The sequence below is a fragment of the Sinocyclocheilus grahami genome, unplaced genomic scaffold (assembly GCF_001515645.1).
Source record: "Sinocyclocheilus grahami isolate Dianchi unplaced genomic scaffold, SAMN03320097.WGS_v1.1 scaffold237.1, whole genome shotgun sequence".
NCBI classification, from domain to species: domain Eukaryota; kingdom Metazoa; phylum Chordata; class Actinopteri; order Cypriniformes; family Cyprinidae; genus Sinocyclocheilus; species Sinocyclocheilus grahami.
Genome location: NW_015505416.1, coordinates 254,793 through 281,956, shown reverse-complemented (window position 1 = coordinate 281,956; position 27,164 = coordinate 254,793). Strand labels below are relative to the sequence as shown.

The window sequence follows — 27,164 nt, the reverse complement described above, 5'->3', positions numbered from 1 at the left end:
TATATTTTGCTCTAGATACGTATGGAAGAGTTGTTTCCAATTATGATGCATAACTTGATTCTTTGAAAAATAAAGTTGTTTATTCAGCACTGACATTTTTAGTGCTATCACTTGACTTGATCTAAGACATTTTCTTATAATAGAGACCCTTGTAAAAAAAAGTATGCCTCAGTCTATTCATTTAGTTGACAGCATCATAAAAATGGTGAACTCATGTGAACCAGTGAGTTAAGGTGTGCTTTCTAGCTGAGACAATACAATGTTTGACTGCTGAAGGAGACTTCAAGATGAAGAGTCTCCAATGTCTTCCCCCATAAAGTAATGTGAATTAAAGTGAAATAATAATAATAATAATAATAATAATAATAATAAATTAAATAATCTATCAGTGTAGAAAGATGCTGTTAAACCAGATTCTTCTCCTCCTCCAACATACAGAACAGCCTGTCTGCTGCCATGTAATGCTGAGAAGCTTTACTGTGCTTTTTCTAGTTGCTGAAGTGATTAAACTTCATGCTTGAAGGAATAAGAATTTATTGCCCACATGTACGGATTCAATTCTGTGGATGTAAAGTTGTGTATGTTCATGTGGGAGGCTTGTTTCATATGTGTGTCAGATTGTTTGTGCATATTTTTGTGTACAGCAAACAGCATGACATGACTTTTTTTTCCGTCCAGATTTATTTTAACTAAAAATACAGTTCATACATACAGTGATTAAATATAGCTAGCTCTTATATGATGGATGTTTTTAATTTCTGAATAAAAAAATCATTTATATACACTGTTGTTTAAAATTTGGAGACACTAAGATTAATAATAATAATAATAATATTGCTGAGCCAGTTACTCATATTTTTCTCAGTTACTCTTTTATGGAATTCTTTACCTAAAAAGTTCTCCCATTATTTAAAGGTGGTGATCCCTCAGACATGAACAACTATCGTCCCATCTCCAAACTCTCAACTTCGGCCAAGGTTCTTGAATCTCAGGTAAATTTAGTTAAAACATTTTTAATTTGATAATATTTTAAATTCTTTTCAATCTGGTTTTAGAACTGGCCATAGTACAATTACTGCTGCTACGGTAGTGTTAAATGATATTATTGGTACCCTGAATAAAAACAGCACTGAGCAGCCTTATTTGTGGATCTATCCAAGGCGTTTGATTCAGGGAATTATGAATTGCTGCTAAACAAACTTAGCAGTGCTGGTTTCGGACCAGGGACATTGAAATGGTTTAGAAATTACTTGGTAGATCGAACTCAGTGTGTTCATGTGGAGGATCTCAAATCAGACTTTCTTGATATATCTAAAGGGGTCCCCCAGGGTTCCATTTTTGGACCTATTTTGTTTTCTATTTATATAAATGATTTGGTTAAGGACATTCAAGCAAAAAAACAGTTTTATGCAGATGATACTATTATTTATACAATTGCTCCATCTATAACACAGGCGGTGAAAGAGCTTCAGATTGCATTTCAGTCGCTGGAAGATGCTCTGGTTAGTTTAAAATTAGTTTTAAATTCACAGAAAACAAAGTTTATGGTTTTTTCAAAAGCTCAGTCACAAGTACTTGATAATCTTAGTATTTTTACATCTGATGGTAAAATTATTGAAATAGTACCTTCTTACAAGTACTTGGGCATTTGGATTGATGATAAACTTTTGTTCAATGTACATATTGCTAATCTAATCAGGAAGCTCAAACTAAAGCTTGGCTTTTATTTTAGAAATAAATCTAATTTTACTTTTAATGCCAAAAAGAACCTTGTAGAAGCTACCTTCCTAACTGTGCTTGATTATGGTGATATATTATGCGTGCATGCAGCCTCCTCTATCTTAACAAGCCTTGATTCGGTATACCATGCTTCACTACGTTTTATTACAAATGCAAAATCCCATACTCGTCATTGCATTCTATATGAGATGGTGGGTTGGACATCATTAGCTATACATAGAAAACAGCATTGGTACATTTTTATCTGTAAAGCAATGTTAGGTAAACTTCCAGCTTATCGCTGTACTCTTCTTTGTCTTTGTTCTGGCAATTACCAGCTACGCTCTTCCAAGTGTTTGCTTTTTAACGTACCTCGAGTTTGTACAGAACTGGGGAAAACAGCATTTTCATATTAATGCACCCTGGGCATGGAATAATTTACAAAAAGATCTCAAACTAGATACATCTGTGTCTACTGGTGAAGTTAAAGGCATCATAAAGAGAGTGGTATTGGAAGCTTGTGACTGTTTTTGTTGAGAGGATGTTTAAATATTGTTGTAATGTGTACTTCTTGTATTTTAAAATTGTCTTACTGTATGGCTGCTACCTTGGTCAGGTCTCTCTTGAAAAGTAGATTTTAAATGTCAATAAGAATTCCTGGTTAAATAAAGGTAAAATAAATAAATAAATAAATAATAATAATAATAAATGAATAGTTTTATTCAGCAAAGGTGCATTCAATTTAAAAAAAAAAAGACAGTGAATACATTTATATTGTTAGAAAAGATGCTTATTCCAAATAAATGCTTTTCTTCAAACTTTGTTCATCAAAGGGGAAAAAAACATTTATCTTGTTTTAATAGTTATAATGTATTTTAAATGGGGGCATAATGTCAAAAACTCATAATGAAGAAAAAAAGCATCATTAAAATAATTATATGGGAAAGAATGAAAGAAAAATAATGAAAGAAAGAATACTTTATATTAATAATTTATCATTTATGATGTCTGTAAAAAAAGAAAAGTTAAAATATACTTGGAAAATCTTGAACAAGATGTCTTCACCTGTGTATATTCAAGATGTAAGGGAAATGTTATTTTTCACTTGATGGTTACACTATATGACACTTTAATTGGGTAAAATTATTAGATTTAATTGAATACTTGAGTTTAAAGCTGTCTTGAATAGTAGAATAAAAGTTTTTCAAAACCTTGTGAAACCAACATGAATACTCAGAGTTCATGTCTAAGAACTTGGCATATGTTGTAGGCTAGATTTTAAAAAGAGCCCTTTCCTTTTCTTTAGCTACCACATAGACAATTTTATGCCATTGACCCATGTATCACTGACACTTTCTCTGTGTGTGTGTGTGTGTGTGTGTGTGTGTGTGTGTGTGTGCATGTGTCCAGCATTGTACTCCTGTGCTAGGAGTTGCTGATAGGTTTGTCCTTTCTTTCATCTCTCTTCAGTAAGGCAGAGAGCCCCTTAGCTGTCAACCGCCTCTCCATTATATCATCCCTATAGTTCCACCACCCTGCACACATACAGCCTGGAAACAAGTGAAAAGTAGTCCAGACATCATAACTGATCAATGCATAACACATGTAACCTTCAGCATCCCAGGCAGAGCTGAAAACAGACCAAGAGTGGCATAAAAAGCAAAGTGTAGGGGTGGAGAACTATGTGACATCCTGTGTCCTATTGTTCAATTCATCCATCCATCATAGAGAAGCCTCAAAACTCCTACTTGACCACTGTTCAAAGCTCCCCACGCTTTGTCTTTGTTCTGGCAATTACCAGCTACGCTCTTCCAAGTGTTTGCTTTTTAACGTACCTCGAGTTTGTACAGAACTGGGGAAAACAGCATTTTCATATTAATGCACCCTGGGCATGGAATAATTTACAAAAAGATCTAAAACTAGATAAATTTGTCTATTGGTGAATTTAAAGGCATCAAAGAGAGTGGTATTGGAAGCTTGTGATTGTTTTTGTTGAGAGGATGTTTAAATATTGTTGTAATGTGTACTTCTTGTATTTTAAAATTGTCTTACTGTATGGCTGCTACCTTGGTCAGGTCTCTCTTGAAAAGTAGATTTTAAATGTCAATAAGAATTCCTGGTTAAATAAAGGTAAAATAAATAAATAAATAAATAAATAATAATAATAATAAATGAATAGTTTTATTCAGCAAAGGTGCATTCAATTTAAAAAAAAAAAGACAGTGAATACATTTATATTGTTAGAAAAGATGCTTATTCCAAATAAATGCTTTTCTTCAAACTTTGTTCATCAAAGGGGAAAAAAACATTTATCTTGTTTTAATAGTTATAATGTATTTTAAATGGGGGCATAATGTCAAAAACTCATAATGAAGAAAAAAAGCATCATTAAAATAATTATATGGGAAAGAATGAAAGAAAAATAATGAAAGAAAGAATACTTTATATTAATAATTTATCATTTATGATGTCTGTAAAAAAAGAAAAGTTAAAATATACTTGGAAAATCTTGAACAAGATGTCTTCACCTGTGTATATTCAAGATGTAAGGGAAATGTTATTTTTCACTTGATGGTTACACTATATGACACTTTAATTGGGTAAAATTATTAGATTTAATTGAATACTTGAGTTTAAAGCTGTCTTGAATAGTAGAATAAAAGTTTTTCAAAACCTTGTGAAACCAACATGAATACTCAGAGTTCATGTCTAAGAACTTGGCATATGTTGTAGGCTAGATTTTAAAAAGAGCCCTTTCCTTTTCTTTAGCTACCACATAGACAATTTTATGCCATTGACCCATGTATCACTGACACTTTCTCTGTGTGTGTGTGTGTGTGTGTGTGTGTGTGTGTGTGTGTGTGCATGTGTCCAGCATTGTACTCCTGTGCTAGGAGTTGCTGATAGGTTTGTCCTTTCTTTCATCTCTCTTCAGTAAGGCAGAGAGCCCCTTAGCTGTCAACCGCCTCTCCATTATATCATCCCTATAGTTCCACCACCCTGCACACATACAGCCTGGAAACAAGTGAAAAGTAGTCCAGACATCATAACTGATCAATGCATAACACATGTAACCTTCAGCATCCCAGGCAGAGCTGAAAACAGACCAAGAGTGGCATAAAAAGCAAAGTGTAGGGGTGGAGAACTATGTGACATCCTGTGTCCTATTGTTCAATTCATCCATCCATCATAGAGAAGCCTCAAAACTCCTACTTGACCACTGTTCAAAGCTCCCCACGCCTTCACAGACTGATTTACAAATGAGCTTTCCAACACAGGAAGGTTAGCTCGTACACACATACACACACTTTTAAACAAGCTGCTAGCTGGTCAGGGGTAAAATAATCCACTTTGCTGAGAAAAGAATGGGCCTACCGAAAAAATTAACCTCCAGATGCTGGATCGATACTTGTCCTTTGGTGCGTTGCACTATAATAAAGCGCAGGGGAGGGGAGCGGGAAGGTTAAGACGCGTTTGGCTTCACTCGTCCCTCTCATATCATGTCTGATGGAAATGTGCTGCTAAAGATGCATGCATCAGAATGTGCTCATTGAAATGTCATCCAACCAAAACTGGATTTTTTCAAGAGTACGCTATTAGACTAAGAGCTTGCGTTGAGTCTTTTGGAGCAACATATTTGTCTTGAAACATTCAGTGTGAGGGTGCCAAATAAGATCATTAACCTTGAAAACAAATCCTGTTTGTTTATGCCTGCCAAGTTGTTTAGCTCAAGGAGAGTTGACAGGCCAGTATCGCATGAAGTGATGTGTATTGCCTGGGTGATCGAATTTTAGGATTGTGCTTATATTGATTATTTTATTGCCTTTCTGAGCTTAAGCTGTTTTCTTGAAGCTGGTCCGGCCGGCGTATATCTGTCACAGCCTGTAGGACCTTCTCTGGTGCTTTTAATACGATGGGCTGATTTTATTCCTTATCTCTTATTCATTTAGGGAGGGATGGACGGGCTGTAGCGGTAGGAAAGCGGTAAAGCGGTAGGATGGGCTGCTATGTTCTTGGATGGTGGAGAGGGGGAGGGGTGTGGTGGATTAAAATCTTTGGTCGAAAACATCCGCATGAAAACACAGAGGCAATGAAATAAACAGTGGACAATGAAGACAAGTGGAGATAGCGGAGAGAGAAAATGCTGTAAAACACTGTCAGAAATGGGGGTAATGTAAAAAGTGAGTGAGAGTGAAATGAAATGAACTGCAAACAGGACATGGACTCTGTGGCGGGAAAACTGGTGATGAGATTCTGGAACAGAATGAGTTCAGTACAACAAAAACCTCCACCAAACAACAAAGAAAGATAAAGAGGAAAAGGGGTAATAGTAATTATAGTACATAGTGTAGTATGTGACATATATTAACCCTTTAGAGGGGGATTTTGTTTCCCTTTTTGCAGGTACAGTAACAATTGGGGGCTCGTCCGGGATTTGAACCCAGGACCTCGCGCACCCAAACGAGAATCATACCCCTAGACAATAAAAAGAAAGATAAAGAGAAAAGTGGTAATAGTAATTATATTACATAATTATATTACAATTATATTACATAGTGTAATATGTGACATACAGTGGGGAAAAAAAGTATTTAGTCAGCCACCAATTGTGCAAGTTCTCCCACTTAAAAAGATGAGAGAGGCCTGTAATTTTCATCATAGGTATACCTCAACTATGAGAGACAAAATGAGAAAAAAAATCCAGAAAATCACATTGTAGGATTTTTAAAGAATTTATTTGCAAATTATGGTAGAAAATAAGTATTTGGTCAATAACAAAATTTCATCTCAATACTCAATACTAAGTCTTCACAAGGTTTTCACACACTGTTGCTGGTATTTTGGCCCATTCCTCCATGCAGATCTCCTCTAGAGCAGTAATATTTTGGGGCTGTCGCTGGGCAACACGATTTTCAACTCCCTCCAAAGATTTTCTATGGGGTTGAGATCTGGAGACTGGCTAGGCCACTCCAGAACCTTGAAATGCTTCTTACGAAGCCACTACTTCGTTGCCCGGGCGGTGTGTTTGGGATCATTGACATGCTGAAAGACCCAGCCACGTTTCATCTTCAATGCCCTTGCTGATGGAAGGAAGTTTTCACTCAAAATCTCACGATACATGGCCCCATTCATTCTTCAGTCGTCCTGGTCCCTTTGCAGAAAAACAGCCCCAAAGCATGATGTTTCCACCCCCATGCTTCACAGTAGGTATGGTGTTCTTTGGATGCAACTCAGCATTCTTTCTCCTCCAAACACGACAAGTTGAGTTTTTACCAAAAAGTTATATTTTGGTTTCATCTGACCATATGACATTCTCCCAATCCTCTTCTGGATCATCCAAATGCTCTCCAGCAAACTTCAGACGGGCCTGGACATGTACTGGCTTAAGCAGGGGGACACATCTGGCACTGCAGGATTTGAGTCCCTGGCGGCGCAGTGTGTTACTGATGGTAGCCTTTGTTACTTTGGTCCCAGCTCTCTGCAGGTCATTCACTAGGTCCCCCAGTGTGGTTCTGGGATTTTTGCTCACAGTTCTTGTGATAATTTTGACCCCACGGGGTGAGATCTTGCATGGAGCCCCAGATCGAGGGAGATTATCAGTGGTCTTGAATGTCTTCCATTTTCTAATAATTGCTCCCACAGTTGATTTCTTCACACCAAGCTGCTTACCTATTGCAGATTCAGTCTTCCCAGCCTGGTGCAGGTCTACAATTTTGTTTCTGGTGTCCTTTGACAGCTCTTTGGTCTTGGCCATGGTGGAGTTTGGAGTGTGACTGTTTGAGGTTGTGGACAGGTGTCTTTTATACTGATAACAAGTTCAAACAGATGCCATTAATACAGGTAACCAGTGGAGGACAGAGGAGCCTCTTAAAGAAGAAGTTACAGGTCTGTGAGAGCCAGAAATCTTGCTTGTTTGTAGGTGACCAAATACTTATTTTACCGAGGAATTTACCAGTTAATTCTTTAAAAATCCTACAATGTGATTTTCTGGATTTTTTTTCTCCTTTTGTCTCTCATAGTTGAGGTATACCTATGATGAAAATTACAGGCCTCTCTCATCTTTTTAAGTGGGAGAACTTGCACAATTGGTGGCTGACTAAATACTTTTTTGCCCCACTGTATATTGACCCTTTAAAGGGGGATTTTGTTTCAACCTATGAAAAGAAACATATCCACAAATATACAGATGTACAATAAACATAATACAATCACAATGCTGTCTGATTACTGCATAATAATTATAAAAATCATTTTAAAGAGATTGTGCTTGCAAAGTGCAATCTTGTTTAATTTTTAAAGCTTAGCATAATGAGAAAAATTGTGCTCACTATGGAAATTCCCATGGTTTATCTATGACTTTTTAAAGATTGTATTCCTTTCTATGACTTTTCTAGGCTTGGACATCAGAATTTTAAAGTTCACTGATATTTCCAGATTTACTACACTGAAAATATTTTTTGTAATAGTATTAAATTAAATGTAAATTAATTTAAAAACTTGACATTGCTTTTTTATTTCAAATTATAATATTTCTATTTCTATATATAGTATATAAAATCTAATAATTTTACAGGAGAAGACAACGATACTCATTAAGAAAGTATTTTTTTTTAATTTACTAAAATACTCATAGACTTCCGAAGAACCATTTTCTTCTAATAGAAAACAGACAAGATGTGCTTCACCTGCAATACTTGACCCAAGATCACACTTTTGACATGTAGGCCTACTTCAAGTCATGGCAAAAATTAAAACTGATTTAATAAAAGTTTATAAAATAGTGCAGTCAACAATAAAATGCTTCAGCTTCCTGAGTGGATGGAGGAGAAAGATAGAAAGAACAAGAAAGAGTTGAAAAGGATTTAGGAGAAAGAATGTATTTTAGTGATAACACAACATTTTTATTGCATTTTCAGCTTAGCTGTGGACAGTACAGAAGGAATAACCAACATTAGTGGGTGGGACAGTAGAAAAGAGTAAAAGAGTTCATCCACTGAGCTTGGTGCTTTCACACTTGGTCCGATTGCTTGGTCCGAACCCGAGTTCGATTGATCCCTGCCCCCTGCCCCCGCTGAACTGTGTTCACATTATATTATTTGGGTCTGAACCCCGTTGCTTATGGTGCAGGAGAAGACAGCAAAATGCGTAGCATTGCTCTCTTCATTTTTATATTTATGTTTTTGAACCGTTGGTTTTGTTTCCAAAGCTTCAGTACATACCGCCACTTACGTCTGCCTTACTAATGTACTGCAAATGCTCTAAAGAACTCTGAAGGCGAACAGAAATGAGATATACAGCTCTCTGCTTGCAGAGACATTGAGAAACATTTTTATCAAACAATACATCATTAATGGCGGTTCACTTCCGTGATTTGGTACGATTGCGTTCACATCAGCAGCGAACCGTACCGGAGTTCACTTGAACCGTACCCCAGACCACCCTTTTTAAGCAGACTTGGGTACAGTTCGCGGGTGCGCACCCGAGTTCGTAAGACCGTGTTCACATCATCCAAACGTACTGAACTCTGACGTCAATCGAACCCGGGTGCGCACCAAAAGTGCTAGTGTGAAAGCACCCTAATTCAGCATAAACATTGCATGACTTTATTCTTAAATTTCCAGCATTCCAAATTACATACAAGCTACCTGCTACCATGACGTGCAATGAGCTGCATTAATGCACTGCAGTAAAAATTTCTTCTGAAACAGTGCCGTGAACATTTATAGAGTTTGTTATTAATGTCTTGGAATGATCATGGTGGCATGTTGGAGTTTTGTAGTCCACATGTTTTGAATCAGTGCGAAGCCGGATGCTGCCTAGTCCCGTTTACAGTGATTGAGAGTGAAAAGGGTGTAGTGCACTTGGCAGCTCCTAACTGGGAAGAGTATGGAATTAAAATCAATACTCTGCATGATGAGGTGACTCAGAAGGTTAAAATAGAACTCACAACTCTCTAATGGCCACTGCATAGCTGCTTTAAGATTATTAGCTGTCATAAACAGAAGATCTAGTCATGGGCATAGATTAGGGTATAGGGATGGGGTTCCTACCGACTTTCTGAAAATCACAAAATCCCTGGCCAACATTTGGGCAGTTTTCCTCAAACAACTTAGAATGCCAACACACTAGAGATCCAAAGGCGAGGTTGATGAATAGAAATACACAAGCTCTGTTTTGGGGTTGTGGAAAGAGAATTGTCATTTTGAAATCAAGCAAGAATACAGCAAATCAAATTTCCAAAAGTTAAACCCACTGCTATTTTTTTATTAGTCAGCAGATGCATACACCAGGGTTGATTCTAAGATTTTGTCTTTAGAACAAAATCTTTTGAGCACTGTTTAAAATAAACTGAAAATAAATGTATATCAATGACATCAACAGAATTCTTCAAAGAATTGTTCACAGAAAGGTTCTCCGGAGAACCCAAAAATGATTCTTCTATGGCATTGTTCCAAAAACCTGCTTCTGGAACATTTATTTTAAAGAATGAATTAATACTTAATGTAACAATTTAAAGAATTGTATGGCGCAAAAAGAACGATGGATGAGTACCCCCCCATAATATCAGACTTACTTCTATGCTGTTCCATTTCCTTCGCAAGATTTTAAGACGAGTCATCATTGCTTTAATCGCGCTTTGTTTTAAATATATAATAGGCTATTTGTTTTTGTCGCCTACCTTATTCCAACATAGTCTTACCAACTTTATAACCCAACCTACGTCGCTGGATCTAGTTTAGTTTCAGTTTTTTTTCTTGCCCTCTGTGCACCTTTTCTACACGCTCTTGCTGATGCACAAATGAGGCTTTCATATATGTTAAGTCTCAGCAAATCAGATGCTCTTCATTTCTGAGCCATCATCCATCCACCCCCCCGCATCCCTTTCTGTCTTTGTATTCTTTTGCACAGCTTAGCTTTTTGGTATAGAAAACTCTCGCTCACCCCACCCACTCCTTGCGTTTTCCCCTGAAACCAAGAAACCAGGACAGCTCGGCGACCGACGGGTTAACGCGCACTCGCGCTCGTGATTGGCTGCGGGAGCGGTGCTTTTAGAGAGAGGTAACCAGGCAACTTCAGCTGGAGCAGCGGAGAGAAAGAACAGGGTGAAGGGGAAAAGAAGCGCAAAAATCCCATCAGCTTTGGTGTGCGATAGAAAGGATGTAGTCCAGATCTGTGGCTGTCTGTCCCCGGCATGGGAAAGTGGATTACTGCTCTTCTACAGACGGTATACGGAGTGACTGCGCGTGGGTTTTTATCATGAGAAGTATGGGATCTGAACGCACCAGTTTAAAGGTAAGAGGGTTTGTCTTAAGGATGTGATATATGGAAAGAAAAACGGCGCCGGTGCTGTTGCAATGAAACTTGTCCATGTGGAACGCAAGGATATCTCCCTGCGCTTCGGTGATGGAGTTGTGTCGGTTGATTGAATTCACGCATCTAAAGCAATAGGAGAGATATTATCAAACAGTTATCACACATCTGACTTGCGAGGAAACGAGCCGAACCAACTGCCACCAGTTGACGGTGATCATGCGTCCACGCGCGTATGGAGAGGAGCGGCGTTTGCTGCATTGACATCCATGTTCTGCCCTGCGCGAGAGCGATTGATCAACTGAGATTTACTCCAACCTTTCGTATTTAACACCTTTTCCATTCACCACCGAGCATACACGCTCAGATAGTGCTAAATGCGCGCACTCATTAGAAACTGCAGTGGAAAGAGGTGTTCAGTATTGCCGGCTAGTGTTAAAACGCACGAGTACCAATTCAAGACACGGTAGCGTGAGGTTTCCATATATTGCAACGTGAAGAAACGTGTATATTTTGTTTGTGTGGTTCAGGCAGGTTGACTGGTCCGCAGGGGCTCCGCGGCAGCAGAAGCCCGCATTAATGGCACTGCGTGTGTGTGTGTGTGTGTGTGTGTGTGTGTGTGAGAGAGAGAGACTGGGAACCAGCGGGCGGCGAGAATTCCGTTACTCGCACTCTAAGAATCTGACAACTGACTTGGGGCACCGGCGACCGCGTTAAACGCATCTCTACGTGGCGTTTTCTGAACGGTTGCTCTGCATGAGTATGTTCCCACAGCGTTTGAAGCGGTAGAGCACGTGAGGATGATGCACTTTGACACTCTTCAGACTGCCTGTGGACTGAGGGGTAGTTTTGAAACGAGAAACGGACACCTCGACGTTTGCTAAGAATAAAACGCTCGAAAAGACACCGACTTTAGGCGCGTTACCTTCCCGTGCGGTTCCACTGAGCAGAGTGGACCGCGCGCTCCGTCTGAAGGACAAAAGCGCCAGTGACTGAGTGTCCGGTGAGGAAGACCCTAGTAAAACCTAAAATAACATTATGGTGACCAACCAACGTCTCCGAGAGGAAGACAGCTTAGTAAACATACAGTCATGTTTTAATGTGCACGCAGAAAGGTTTGTGTGAGGGTTAGCTCTAGGGTTAAAGGGTTGCGAACACCATTACAGTAATATAAAAACAACAGAAGTCAATCGAAAGTACCTATTATGATAGCAAACAAGTGTTTTTGTGACTGTTTCGTTATTTATTAAAGATGCATGACAATTTGTGTGTGAAAATATAGGGAAACTCACAAATGCAGCTACAAAGCAGAGCACACATCAAGCTGCTCTCATTCTTAACCTATTTAGCAGCACTAGTCTTCACTCTGTTTTCTTTTTTAAACATCAGTGCTGACTGTTACCGTAGGTTTCCACATTAGTGTCCATAGTAGAAAAATCATGATCGTAAATGTGTGTGTGTTTTTTATCTCTCTCTTTTTTTGTGTCTGAGCTGATCCAGGTGTCAGGTGTCCATTGACAGCCCCTCGTTTTTAGGTCAGTGGCTGTTGTGTTAATATGGCGCACATCTTTTGTGTGGTTCAGCCATCAGTTTGCGTTTGTTTTCTAGATGAATGCTATTTCGAATAAGTTTTTGTTTTCAGCCAGAACTTCTGTTGTGAATTAATTTTTTTGTCAAGCTTTTCAGCATTGTATGTAGGTAGGTAGATAGATAGATAGATAGATAGATAGATAGATAGATAGATAGATAGATAGATAGATAGATAGATAGATAGATAGATAGATCAAATGAGGATACATAAAAAGGAGCATTGTGTTTTTTGTGCCATAATCAGGTCAGAGTCATTATGCCAACCTGTGCCAGATGGCACACTCTCCCATCCCCTCATATTATGCCACCATAGATAGATAGATAGATAGATAGATAGATAGATAGATAGATAGATAGATCAAATGAGGATACATAAAAAGGAGCATTGTGTTTTTTGTGCCATAATCAGGTCAGAGTCATTATGCCAACCTGTGCCAGATGGCACACTCTCCCATCCCCTCATATTATGCCACCGTTCTGCTTATAAGTTACTATAGCTTTGGTAAAGGTGGTCTGTTCTGGACTTTTCTGTATGTAGTTAGGCCTTCCCTTTCTGTCTGAATGGGCCCAGCAGGCAACAGTGCATCTCCATGGAGACGGAACACAGAGTGTGGGAACCCTCAAAGCCAGCATTGTTTTTCTCTCTCTCCACTGTGTTCATTTATTCATTCTACAAGCTGGGTTTGTTTTGAGGTAATGTAGAGGTAGGGTTGTAATTGAGACATATCTCCTCGGGTGATAGCATGTTCAAGGAAAATTAATGCTAATGCCTGTTGATTTGACCTGTATGAACTCAATGGCAAGCCAAACTTGCTGTTCTAGATACTTTTCTGTTTGAAACCAGATCTGTAAAGAAAAGAATGGCCAGAATTGATGATTTTTTTTTTTTTTTGAGAGCAACTACATTTCAAGTGTTAGTTGCACTTTAGATTGTGAGGTGGTTGTTATAGGAATGTATTGAGATGAGAACCGAGGTCCTCAGAGCAGCATGTCACCCCTGGTGTCTTCATCAGAGCAGAAGGTGCTGGGAATTCCTGAAGTAGAGCTGTTCCACGGGGGATATCCCTTCTCGGAAATCTGTCCGGGATAGAGAGGAGGCATCGACTGCCATTCCTTGTACTCTGTATTGATCTGTCTGTTCTGTATGACATTATCTCCTCCTGCTAATTAGAGCTCAGGATTGGTCTCACCCATTGGATGGCAACCGGCTGAGGACATGACACTGAGCCCGAGGGCACAGCTGCCACAGTTTTGGCCCATCAGAAGCTTTCCACTCAAAATCCACCAGTAAAAGTGATAATTTAGTTAAAAGAATGCCATTTCTGCTGAATGCTTTGCATATTGGTGTTTTGTGCTGTCAAGCTGTGCTATGATAAATGTCAGTAGAGCCCTGTGTAATGTAGGTATCTCTGTGTAGGTGTCATGTGTGACACACTTGTTCTATTCCAAAATCCACACTCTTAAAATAAAGTTTTTTTTTTATTGGCATTTATGGTTCCATGAAGAACCATTAACACCCTTGGAACATTTCTAATTTACAAAAGGTTTTTAAAAAGTGGAAACATTTTTCTTTAGATTATTAAAATGTTCTTCACACTAAGAAAACATGTTTAAGAATGGTTAACTTAAAGGTACTTTCAGGAACCAAAAATAGTTGTTTTGTGATATTTCTTTGAAACCGCCTTTGTGAGCTGCCTGTTCTAATGGTCTTGGAACTACATAACTGACCACAGACAAATTGATTCCAAAATAGTTTGGCACATTGCTCAGCCAGCTGTATTGTTGTTCTTGTCATCTTAGGAAATATGCTGTTGATTGTTTTAACATGAACAGATTTGCTTATTTTATAGAAAATTTGGACCATGTGGAAATTAATTTTTATAGTAATCAACTTTGTCGCAAAGCTTGATTGAGCTTAACGCGTACTGAACCTACAATATTCCTTGAATATGCTGCCTCCATAGGCAGCTCACTAGGTTTTAGTCCAGAGCATATGTAGAAAGGTTGTACAAGGTGGAAGCAGTGGTTCTCTTTGTGCCACATGCTGCAATGCCACGCTGACATCTGCCCCATAATCTCCTTAAAATGGCCACAATCTGTCTGCATGGCTATTTGGGTCCAGAAACGACAGTGAAACATCAGTCCACACACAAGCAAGCTCAGCATACTTTCACAGGTTGTCTTATACGTTCTTTGTTCTCATATGTTCACATTTTAATTTTCTGGCCTTCTGTTCTTATTGAACCTGCTTCAATTACATAACTAACAATGCGCATAACAGTTGCACAATGAATGCAGAGGGCTGCGGTTTCAGGGTCTAAAGTCTTGACTCCGTATCTGCTTTTCATTTAACGCATAGTTTCTAGTTCCTCCTGTGACTATTCCAATCAAAATCTCCTCCTTGAGCTATGAATAAAGAACCATGCTTGTTTATTTATTTTATTCAAACTAAATCCACCAAATGAACTCGCTTTCAATGGGCATACAGTCCCATCTCTCACTGTTGTATAGAGGTACGCAACGCTCCACTGACTCCAGCCTACCCGTAGAAACAAAAGGGAGTAAGAAGGCAGACAAAAAGTCAATGGTTGATAATTTAGTCCCATGAGAGCCTCGCTCCAGAGCGAGTTTGATGTGCTGCATTGCAAACAAAGACCGGGAGAAACTCAGAAATGCAGGCCATGCAACAGTCTCAGTATATTACCACTTCAATATAATCTATTCTTTCAACATTCTCATTTACTTGCGCTCAAACTTCAAGGACTACTCTCCTGGGACTGATTCTTTATTTGAGGAATAATTTGAGGCTTTGCATCGCCAGAACCTGGTGGGATTGCACCTCTTCTCTCCTCTGACATTTAAAGACATGAAAACAGAGAGAGGAGAAGAAAAGAAAGGAAATTAATGACATTTTCAGCCCTGCTTTTCTTCGTCATTCTTTTGTATACATACACCACTCACAAGTTTGGGGTCAATAAGATTTAGTAAATGTTTTTGAAAGAAGTCTCTTATGCTCACCATGTCTGCTTTATTTGATCAAAAATACAGAAAAAACTGTACAATTGTGAATTAATATTAGTTTAAAACAACTGTTTTCTATTTCAACTTCTATTTTAATATTTTCTTTTTTTCTGTTTTAATATATTTTATTATATATTTATTCCTGTGATGGCAAAGCTGAATTTTCAGCATCATTACTCCAGTCTTCAGTGTGACATGATCCTTCAGAAATCATTCTATGTTGATTTGTTGCTCAAGAAACATATATTATGAATTCAACAGCATTTATTTGAAATAGGAAATTACACATGACAAATTTTTTTACTGTCACTTTTGATTAATTTAATAAATTTTTGCTAAATAAAAGTATTACTACTTTCAAAAAAATACTGACCCCAAACAGGAAGACCTTATTTTATCCCTGCTGAGTGCAACTTCTGCTTCCAGAACAAAGAAAAAACATCTCTCTTCTGTTTCTTAAAGGGATAGTTCAACCAAATATGGTAGTTCTGTCATAATTTATCCAACCTTTATGTTACAAACTGTCTTTCTTCTGTGGAGCACAAAAGAAAATGATGACATATGAATCCACTAACTTACATTATATAGACAAAACCAGCTGAAACATTCTTTGTGTTCTGCAGAATTTTGAACCACATTAATGCGAGTAAATGTTGACAGAATTTTCATTTTTTTTGTAAAATGTCCCATTAAGAGTTAGCTGGAAAATCAAAAGGAACAAAATGGCTCCCTGAGGTCCCCAGACCTAAGGACCTGAATTGTTTTTTTCTAGCAACAAATTGTATTAGATTAATTCTGCTCTTACTGTCTTTTCATCTGGTTTAATCTGTTGTCTCTCATCCACTAGAGAGAGAGGCAAAGAAAAGATTCAGCGTGACCTGCACAGTGGGGCCCCAGTCTGCTTGTATATTAGAGTGGGCTTCAGCTCTTTAGTATGCGCAGGCCTCCCTGTGCACCATTATCAAGCTGAAATGAAAAGCCTGTATTTCTCTGTGGCGGACAGAGTGGTGAGCTGCACAGAACTGGAGCGCTGCAGCTGTAATGCGCTGTTGGAGAAAGAGGGTGCAGTTGAATGTTAGGACGGAGACACACGCAGAATCAAAGACGTGAGGTTTGCTCTACTTATGTCAATGTAGATTTGTCAGTAATATGAAGGTGTGCATATGCTGCCAGCTGGTGGTATTCTCTGTCAGATGTTAGCCTGAGGGCAAGACAAGCCAGGTCTGTAGTCAAACACTAGGGAATAATGACACTTCGCCTGTCTAATGAGACACAAAATGGCTAACTCGGTTTTGTCTCAATGAACAAATGAATTGCTGAAATCTGTCGTTTAATTTAATCCATGTCATACTTTATCAATATGATGTCAATAAATAGCGGGTCAAGGCCGGGCGTTAATGGAATCTGCACACGGAATTCGGCAGAAACCTCTGAATATTTAGTATTGTAGTTTCAGGACTCTCAACGTTCACAGAGTTCTTCACATTCCTGAACTCTGTGTGTGTTCTTTAATGAAACAACCCATGAAATGGTTTGACAAATTGCGTGTTGATGTATTTCCTGTCAAAAGGATTAATTCACTCAACTGCACAGTTTGGGCACTGCTGTTTTTTCATTCTGTTTAAATTAATATTTTCATACTGTTCAGAGTTAGAAGGTTCACTGCATTGCTATTTAGTTCTCTTTCGCTGTTCAATCTGTAGTAGCACAGCAAAATAAGTCATTTTTGAGAATGCAAGTTTGTCATCGGTTTTGAATGTGACGCAGTAGAAACGCTGTGTACCACAAAATAATGGCAAGAAATGTCATTCTATTGAGTTGTAGGATGCACAGAAAACAAACATATTCACAAATTAAATGACTCTTATGAACCCGTTCTATGTAATAAATCGGAAATATGTTGTGTGACCAAAGTAGCCCAATCCCTGGGACAATTAAATCAGTCAGATCTTTTAATGAATAGTTAAAAAAAGACAAGTTAGCACTTGGAAGTTAGTCTGAAATCAAACTGCAGTGCTTTATTTAAAGCATTAGCAGAGGGAATATTTAAAAATGGATGTGAAGTATGACTGATTCCAAATCAGAATCAATTTGATATCCATTTCAACTGATTTTTCATTCAGTTGGTTACACATTATTTTTTAGCTTTAAGTGTGAAAACCTTAAACAGACAATTGCCTTTGATTGACTTTACAGCCCGAGAAAAATAGTTTTTCTATTGCTAAATGATGGCAGGTGATCTTAGGGAGATACTAGAGAACATTTCATTGGACTAAAATTGACACGCTTCTGAAAACAAGATGAGTCATCAATATTTTTGGTCTATTTTGTCAATAATTATATGATAGTGCACGCTCAATGGCTTCAACACTAACAGACCCAAGGTGCATCCGAAACTGCTTAGGTATGTGCACTAGTGCATTTAATATCTTAAAAGTTTTTTGTTTTTTTTTTAACTTGCATATAATATCATATTAATGAAATAAAAGGTGACTTAAGTGTACTTAAAGGGAGTTCACTTTGATGACTGTTTCTTAGCACGCTTTTGCACTTTGGAATGTCAGATTAGGTCAAATACTTGGCTATCTGATATTACATTTTAAATATACTAAATTGCAACTTCATCATTACAAATTTGTCTGAAAACATTAGATTCAGTCCACACTTAAGTATATTCTTTTAAAATATATTCTTTCTGTAATTAATACTCTTTTTAGAAGTATGCTAAAGTGTACTTCTTTTCCACAAGGGGTTGTACAGTGTGTTGTCGCAGCATGATTTTCAGGGGTGTGTGGCATTCATTTCTTTGATCGACATGGCCACATCTGTGGTGTGAGAGTTTGTCCAAGGTGTGTCAGCTGGATCGCAGCTCATTTGGACCAGAAATATCACACCAGTGCCAGATCCAGATGCGCCAACCATAAGCATCCAACACCTACTATTCCAACCTGCCGCCTTCTTTCTCTCCCCCCTGTCTGTCAGTCTTTCTCACTCTATTCCCCATCCAGGAATGTGTGTAGATGTGTGTATTCATGAGAATCAACATAAATGCATCTGGACAGACAGAAGACCAGCATTGAGCTCTGGAGACTGGGTGTTTCCATAATGATTACATGTCAAAGAGCTACGGCGCAACATCTCAGGCAGTCTCCTGGCTTTATTGCCCTGGCTGGGAGAGATTTCGCTCTCATGTTGCCAGCAAAGCCTTCTGCCCTTGTACTGCAGGAAACAGATTCTGTTTTTTTGAATAGTTGCCTGGGAAATCTACTCACCGGCTTTGCTCGAAGCGAACATACGTCTCTCCAGAGCGTTTGCTTTTCTCTTCTCCTCTGCTGCTTGTTCTGCTTGAAATAACTGCACTTCACCGTCTCTCTTTTTCTCTCTCTTGCTTGTATGGGGAATTCCATCTACGAATCAGTTTTTTCCCCTTCTCTTATCTCTCTGTGCAGGGAAGGATTCAGAGTTGCTTGTACATATCTGCCGAAAAAGAGATGAAAGAAGTATTTTTTTCCCTTTTTTGTGTTTGATATAAAAGCAAGGGCTCTTTTGCTTGTGATAACACTCAGCCTCTCCGTCTCTGGAGTGCAGTCAGGGTCTAATGCGCAGACACTCTATTGCACCCGTTGCTTGTCATCGTAGAGCACTTGTGTGCATGTGTGCGCCTGTGTTTGAGCAGGGCCATATTAAACTGCCATTCTGGTGTCGCAGTGTGTCATGCTGAAACCACTGGATAAATGGCTGAGACTCAGCATGCATCAGAGAAAGATGGAGGGATATGTGGAGAAAGAGAGGGTGAGGGATTAGATGGATGTATGTAGAGATAGTAGAATGGCATAAGATGGTGAATGTCATCAGTAATGGTTAGGCTACTGTTCATACGACAATTGGTGTTTTATGGGGTCCCAAATTTGGTTCTTCAGAGGTTGCTCTTTCCTTGAGTTTTCAGTTTTGTTCATTTAGAGAGAGAGTTCATTATAAAATGAAATTCTGTCTTCATTTACTCAGCCGCATGTTGTGAGTTTCTTCTTCTGTGGAGAATTTTCTGAAGAATTGTCATGCTGCTTTTTTCTATTCAGTGGAAAACCATTGTGATCATGGCTGTCAAGCTCCAAAAGATGCAGCAAAATAAAAGTCTTCCAAATCCATTTGATAACTTTGTGCATGGAACTCTAGGGCTGGGCGATATGATGATACTATCGTATATATCGACGATGTCTCGTAAGTATCGCGATGTCGGTGTCAACAGTCAGGTAACAGACGATTATCGACATTATCGAAAAAAAAAGACAAATGATAAACCTAGTAAGTTCCAAAAAATATTTTACATAGACCCATAGTCACCATACAGGTCTTTTTGCATGCAAGAATGACATAATTTAGTTGGAGGGTTAGGAATCGAAAAGCTATTTCAATTTCGCAAATCAGATCAGATACGTAAGGTCAGGAATCAAATTACTTGTTATAAAATTACATTTCGATTCTGCTTCTCGATTTCTGTATGCACAGTTATTGTGATTTCAAAAGATTCAACTGCAAGTAGACAAAATAGAACTCACTTCTGCACTCACATGCTGTTTTCTGCTCTGCACACACACACACAAAGCGCATGCACATATAACACTCTTATATACGCCAACAATGGACTGAGCTCTCTTTCTCGCATTCTTACACATTCGAATGGACAAATACACACAAAATTATATCAAAATATCCCATAAATACAATCGGTTATGTCTTAAGTGAACATAAAGAGTTGAGAAAGAAAACAAGGGTGTATTGGATCTGTGCATTGACAGCTGCCGCTGGCGCTGTATTACAATACAAAAATGAAATTTAAAATACCCTGCTTCTAAATAAATAAAGCAGTTATTTTAATTTCGTTAAAAAACGGGCCAAAAGAGACCTCCGAACTAGTAGGCTACAAGAAAGGGGAAAAAAACAAAACAACTCGGCTGGGGCGGGGCGTGGTGGAGGTGGAGCTTAGGTAGACGATATTATCGGGTATCGCGATATTTTTAAAGGCGATTATCGATACGATATTTTTGACATATCGCCCAGCCCTATGGGACTCATACTACAACTCTTTCTTAAGCCTGAATCTTTTATGCCTAGATATATTCATTTGATTTATTTATTTATTTAAAACATTTCAGTGCTTTGGGGAAAGTTATCACTGAAAAAATTGAATAACATTTTTGCATTTTTGTTCTTCACACACTTGCGATTTAGACTTGGAATATAGCACATGGACCACTTTTACGGTAGTTTTTATCTGAAAAAAGTGGCATAAAGATTCATCAGAATGTCTCTTATTGTGTTCCACAGGGGGAAAAAAATATGACGTGGGTTAATAAATTATGACAGAATTGTCAATTTTGGATGGCAAACTTTGTCTGAGATGTTTCTCCAAAAATTCCTTAGAAAAAATAAATATGGAAACAACATGGTCAATTTTTGACATACAGAAACAGTTTAGAACTTATATGTGTATCATTTAGATCAGCTATTATGATCGTGGAAGAATTTAAGGAGAAAAGAGATAGTTCACCCAAAGATGAAAATTATTTAATTTACTAACACTCTTGCTGTTCCAAACCTATATGAATTTCTTTCTTTTGTGGAAGATATTTTGAACACTGTTGTAACCAGACAATTTTGTTTACCGTTGACTTGAAATATTTCTTACAAATGTTCCACCAAAGAAAGAAAGTCATTGGGATTTGGAAAAGCATTAGAGAGAGTAAATTATGACACAATTTTCATTTTTGAGTGGGCTTCTACTTACTATTATTTTCTCAAGTCCATACTGAAATACCTATCATTTGATAGAGATCACATACTTCTCACGACCACGTTATTTCGGTCATTACTGTTTTTAATTTGTAAAATGTTTCCCTTGTAACCTGGAGAGTCATTTATTTCTTTTTTGCCCTTGTTTTCATCAGATAAGTTGTTCTCTGACTCTCCTTTCCTCTAAAATCTTGATCCCCAAGGTCATTTGTCCCATTGTGGAGTTTCACACTTCACTGATCTCTCTCTAGTACCATTTAATTCTTTTTACTCTACACTCAGGTAGCATGTTCAGCAGACCTCTGTGTGTGGGTATGTCTCTCAACACCACAAGATCTCACACTTTTCCTCTCACAGACCTCCCAAGATTGAAAAACAAAGCATAGACACTCCCTATCCACATTATGTGTGTGTGAAACCATTAAGATAGCAAGTCTTCAATTAGCTCAACGTGTTAATGACATTAGACTGTGGCAGATAAGAGCCGGGCAAGATGGCCCTCTCGGAATTGATGGGGTCTGATTAGAAGGTGGTGTCTTAATAATCCAGTGTCTTTAAATGAGATACCCTCACACAGAGAAGACTAAGATTTAACTTGTGGACACACAGACCCACTTGACAGTGAGATACTTGGATGAGCCCTGACAGATTTAGCTAAGCCCCTCCCCAGTTTAATGACTGCCGCTGAGTCGGCACACTGCTGATAGCAAAGTGGCACAAAGTGGGTTTAATGGAACAAGGCAATTCCAAAGACCATCAGGATTAAATTGGAGTGAAATGATTTGGGGGAATAGAGAGAGAGGAATAAAAATCCCTCCCCTTATTGCATGATGAACAGAAATGGCATCCCAGGGTGGCGTGATCAGTTAGAGACTGTGTGTGTGTGTGTGTGTGTGTGTGTGTGTGTGTGGCTAGATGAGAAATGGAGTGGAATGGCTAGTGGGGGAGGGAGAGACGCAGAATCATGTAAGGTTAACCGTGGCGATAACCCACATTTTAAATGTGTTGACGTCTGTCTGCTCCAGTGTGTTTGAGTGGAAGAGAAGCACATTAGAACGCAGCTGTAATTATAGCTTGTGTGGGCAGAGTGATTTGCCCTGGCATGGATGCCCGGTGTGAATAGGAGTGGGCTATTTGGCAGACAGCTGAGCCCTCCATGGAGGGAATGTACAGCAGGGGGTCTTTACCCTTCACACGGACTCTGCCCTTCCTGTCTTTTTCCAGCCTGTTTCGACACCTCACTAAACCATCACAGTTTGTAGGAATATTCATGTGACGTTAGCGCTGCGTTATTTAAAAATGATCCAGCCTCAAGGCCCAGCAATTATTTTATTCATCTCAAAGGCTCTGTCTGTTGTGAAGAAGTCTATAATAATATTCACAAAAGTGTAGCTAGAACACATACTGTGATATAGATAGTATGCAGAGGATGGGTGGCCTGACTGATCCTTCCTGTGGTTGCATTGTTTGTATTTATGTCCATCACGATGATTGTTTTATCTATGGACTGATTGTGATTGCCATATTGTTCAATAGGAGTTTTAGAAAGTCTCGTGAAGTCAGATTTATTTGTATTGTGCTGAACTGTTTTTACTATTTTTATAATAAAGATTGTTTCAAAACTGTTTCACTGTAAAAACAGGAAAATAACAGTGATGATTCACAAACTACACACAAAATGAGTGAGAAATGTACAGAGTGCAACAGAATTTTTTTGGAAAATGATCTTTATGAACTATATAAGAATTATTTACATAATATACATAACATAAATGATTGACCCGCTGGCTGTACTCTGCGTTGGATTTTTACCGGGACATCACCTAGCGATGCAAAGGCATACATTCCAGTGCTTTATCCGATAGGTACCACTGTTTCATCCTTGTTTTTGGTTTGTTTTATGTCAAAGTACTTTTTCAGAGAGTTCTCTCAATCAAATGTGCTTTTTTGTGTTTGTTTTCATGCACACACGACAGACTTTACTTTCACTTTGCGTTTGTTCAAATTTCCAATAAAAAATCTAAATGGTGGTTCAAAAGACCAAAACCTATGTTTATTGGTTGAATATGGGACAGTTTGAACCAATCTGGGCATGTGGGTGGGACTAAGCGTCAACAATCGTTCCTGTTTGGCTCAGAGGAACGAAATGCATTGGTTTCTTCTGACGAATCAATGTTGTCAAAATGTGATGAAGTAATCACATACACTACGGAGCCTCTGAATATCCAAATAAGACAAATGACATCTCAGCTTTACAACACTTTTTAAAGCATTCAGATAGGATTAGCGGTTCAAAAGTTATTAAACATTTAAGAACAATAGTTATTTTTAGCCGCGGGCGGCTGTCTCGGTCTTTGAGGGTTAATGACTTATTCATAAAGTCACCTGTTTTGTTCCTAAATGAATCTATATTTTCAACAAACCAGTTGATTGAATCAATCAATGATTCATTCATAAACACAGTCACTTGGTTTGTTTATGAATGAATCAGTGTTTTGAATGAATCTGTTTAGTCAGTGATTTAGTGACTCACTCATGAAGACAGCCACTTGTTTTGTTTCTGGGTGAATCTGTGTTTTTAATGTATCAGTAGAGTCAATGATTTTATTAATCACTCAAAGGCAGTGACACTCAAAGACTTGTTTCATTACTGAATTAATCAATACTTTAGTTATAAAGACAGTCACCAGCTCTGCATTGTGAACGTTAGACTCTTTTTACATAATACATCAGTTTTTTTTTTATAAAAAGTGGGGGGGACATGTCCCCCGCGTCCCCCGCGTAATCTACGCCCCTGATCAGTAGAGTCAATGATTTTATTAATCACTCAAAGGCAGTGACACTCAAAGACTTGTTTCATTACTGAATTAATCAATACTTTAGTTATAAAGACAGTCACCAGCTCTGCATTGTGAACGTTAGACTCTTTTTACATAATACATCAGTTTTTACATAATTTGTCAGTTTTTGATATCAGAAGATCAAGAAATATCATGATCTGTCCTCTTTCAGGATTTTCAGAGCACCAATTACAACACAAGTTTCAGATGTAAAAAGTGTTTCTGTTTCACAGACAGAGTTCATCTGCGTGCTACTGAGACAATCCAGAGAGAGAGAGAGATGAAGTGAAAAATCCATCGACTGCCACATTAGATTCAGCTGAATTACTAGTCAAGCCCACCATGAATGAGGCATTGAATTATTTGACCCTATTGCCCCAGATCCTCATATGTGACCCTGAACCACAAAACCAGTCTTAAGTCGCTGGGGTATATTTGTAGCAATAGCCAAAAATACATTGTATGGGTCAAAATTATTGATATGCCAAAAATCATTAGGATATTAAGTAAAGATCATGTTCCATGAAGATATTTTGTAAATTTCCTACTATAAATATATTAAAACTTAATTTTTGATTAGTAATATGCATTGCTAAGAACTTCATTTGAACAACATTAAAGGCGATTTTCTCAATATTTAGATTTTTTGCACCCTCAAATTCCAGATATTCAAATAGTTGTATCTCAGCTAAATATTGTCCTATCCTAACAAACCATACATCAATGGAAAGCTTTCATATGATGTATAAATCTCAATTTCAAAAGATTGACCCTTATGACTGGTTTTGTGGTCCAGGGTCACATATATATATATATAATATATAGTATATAATTATATATAAGCTTTATAATTTGCCCCTGATGGAAACAGTTCAGGGTCCATTGCTCCAAGAGTTTAAGTGAGTTACTGGTTAAGTCACTGCTCTGCTGTTTACCCACTGCTATTTTCAGTGCTGTTTTCTCTGTGAAGCTCCTTTTACCCTCTGTATTTTTATGTTTACTGCATATGTTCATACAATGATGCACTGGCAACATTTTCTTATTGTGAGAGACAGTACGAGAGGGTCAGTCATTCCTGATTTTGCATCTGCTTTTAGACAAATACCACTACAATGACTGCCAACAGATACAGTACACACAGAAGCTGCATTTTATGAATTTGAAAGAAAATGTTTTCATTATCAAATTTGTCAAAAATGTGTTTTTCTTACCTTATCTTTTAAAGTGCCCCTATTATGCCATTTTGAAAATGGCCTTTCATGCAGTGTGTAATTTAGCTGTACATGAATGTAAACGATCTGCACATTTGTAAAGCCGAAAGTGCACAATGAATGAAGTTATTGTCTAAAAAAAAAAAAGAAATGACTCCGAACAGCCTAAACGAGTCCTCAGGGTAACACATTTGCATAATGCCCGTCTATATTCTACGTTGGCCAACCGCAAACAACTTGACCCGCCCTCAAACACTGTAGCTTGTTTGTGTGGTTAACATCATGTCGAGAAGACGCTGTGTCCTATGCTTTGAAATTTTCACTTCTGAAAGATGAGGCTGCAAAGAATCAGTGGTTAAAACTATAATTTTTTCCACTGTGCAACAGCGGTACAACCCCAATCTTTTTTTTGTGTGTGTGTTCCTGTCATTTTATTGACGACTGCTTCTCTAATCTCGGGGAGTTCAATGGGGGATTCACAAAATGCTGGCTCTTGAAAGATGGCTCAGTGCAGTATATTTGGACCAGCTGGCTCCACTGAATCACAATCTGTAAGTATGATAAATAATAGATGTTTAGATTTTCTATCGAGTGATCAAAATCCGAAACTATGTCAGTGGGTGTATAGTTTCCTACACTCGCTGTATGCGGTAGACCAATCACAACAGACTGGACCATCTGACCAATCAGAGCACAGTAGGCTCACGGAAAGGAGGGGTTTCGAGAGACTGAATCTTAGAACAGCTTCGTTCAAATTGTTTGAGAATCGTTGGAAAATTAGATGGTATTAAAATGCATATTTTGAGAAAACGGAAGCCTTTTTTGACCTTGCATGCATGTAAACCTATTTTAGGAGACTACCAAAACGACATTAGGAACCTTAAAAATGGCATAATAAGGGCACTTTAATTATAATTTACCTTATATTTTTTTTCCTTACTTGTTTTAAAGGGGTCCTATTATGCTCTTTTACAAAGTCTTGATTTTGTTTTGGGGGTGTACTAGAACATGCTCTCATGCTTGCTGGTTCGAAAAACGCATTATTTTTCACATAATTTACATTATTAAAATACCTTTCTCCCCAGGCTGGCACAAACGGCTCGATTAGTTCCGGCTTTGATGAAGGTCCGCCTTCCGAAAAACAAAATGTTATGTGATTGGTTAGCTGTCCCAGTGCGTTGTGATTGGCGAACAGCTTAGATGGTGTTTCAGTACTGCCCCGCCTCTTGCTCTGTCTTTCAACAAAACCTTTTGGGAATCCGACTCTTCTCACTCGTGATGTGGAAGCTGTCCTCAGTAAAATGCGCAGCACAATTGCAAATTGGGGTTATAATGCTCAGGAACAGAGTTAAAAAGTAAATTGCAACCACTGTTTCCTGACATCATCCGCTTTCGGAAGCGGACGCGCACCGGACGAGAAGCGCAGCGTTGCGCCACGTCTTTAAAATTCGAACACATTATTTTCTATGAGTGTAGGCACACCGGCGGCATCGTTCGGCGTCTGTCCGCGGCGCCCAGCTTCGTCGTGTTATATTTGTAAGAATTGTTCTAGACCAGCGGTTCTCAATTCCAGTCCTCGTATACCCCTGCTCTGCATGTTTCGCAAGTCTCTCTTTGTTAACACACCTGATTCAGATCATCTCGTTAGAAGTGAGCTCCGTGCATGAACTGTGTTCCGATT

General features: G+C 38.3%; 1 protein-coding gene across 5 annotated transcripts in view; it reads left to right on the top strand.

Moving 5' to 3' along the window:
* The first annotated feature begins 10,796 nt into the window (after positions 1 to 10,796).
* LOC107597792 (disabled homolog 1-like) overlaps positions 10,797 to 27,164 on the top strand; it is a 171,127-nt gene continuing 154,759 nt past the window's right edge. For all 5 annotated transcript variants that reach the window (XM_016288976.1, XM_016288974.1, XM_016288972.1 and 2 more), the window contains exon 1: positions 10,797 to 11,013. The gene's annotated coding sequence lies outside the window, so the exon portion shown is untranslated. The remainder of the gene's footprint in view (positions 11,014 to 27,164) is intronic.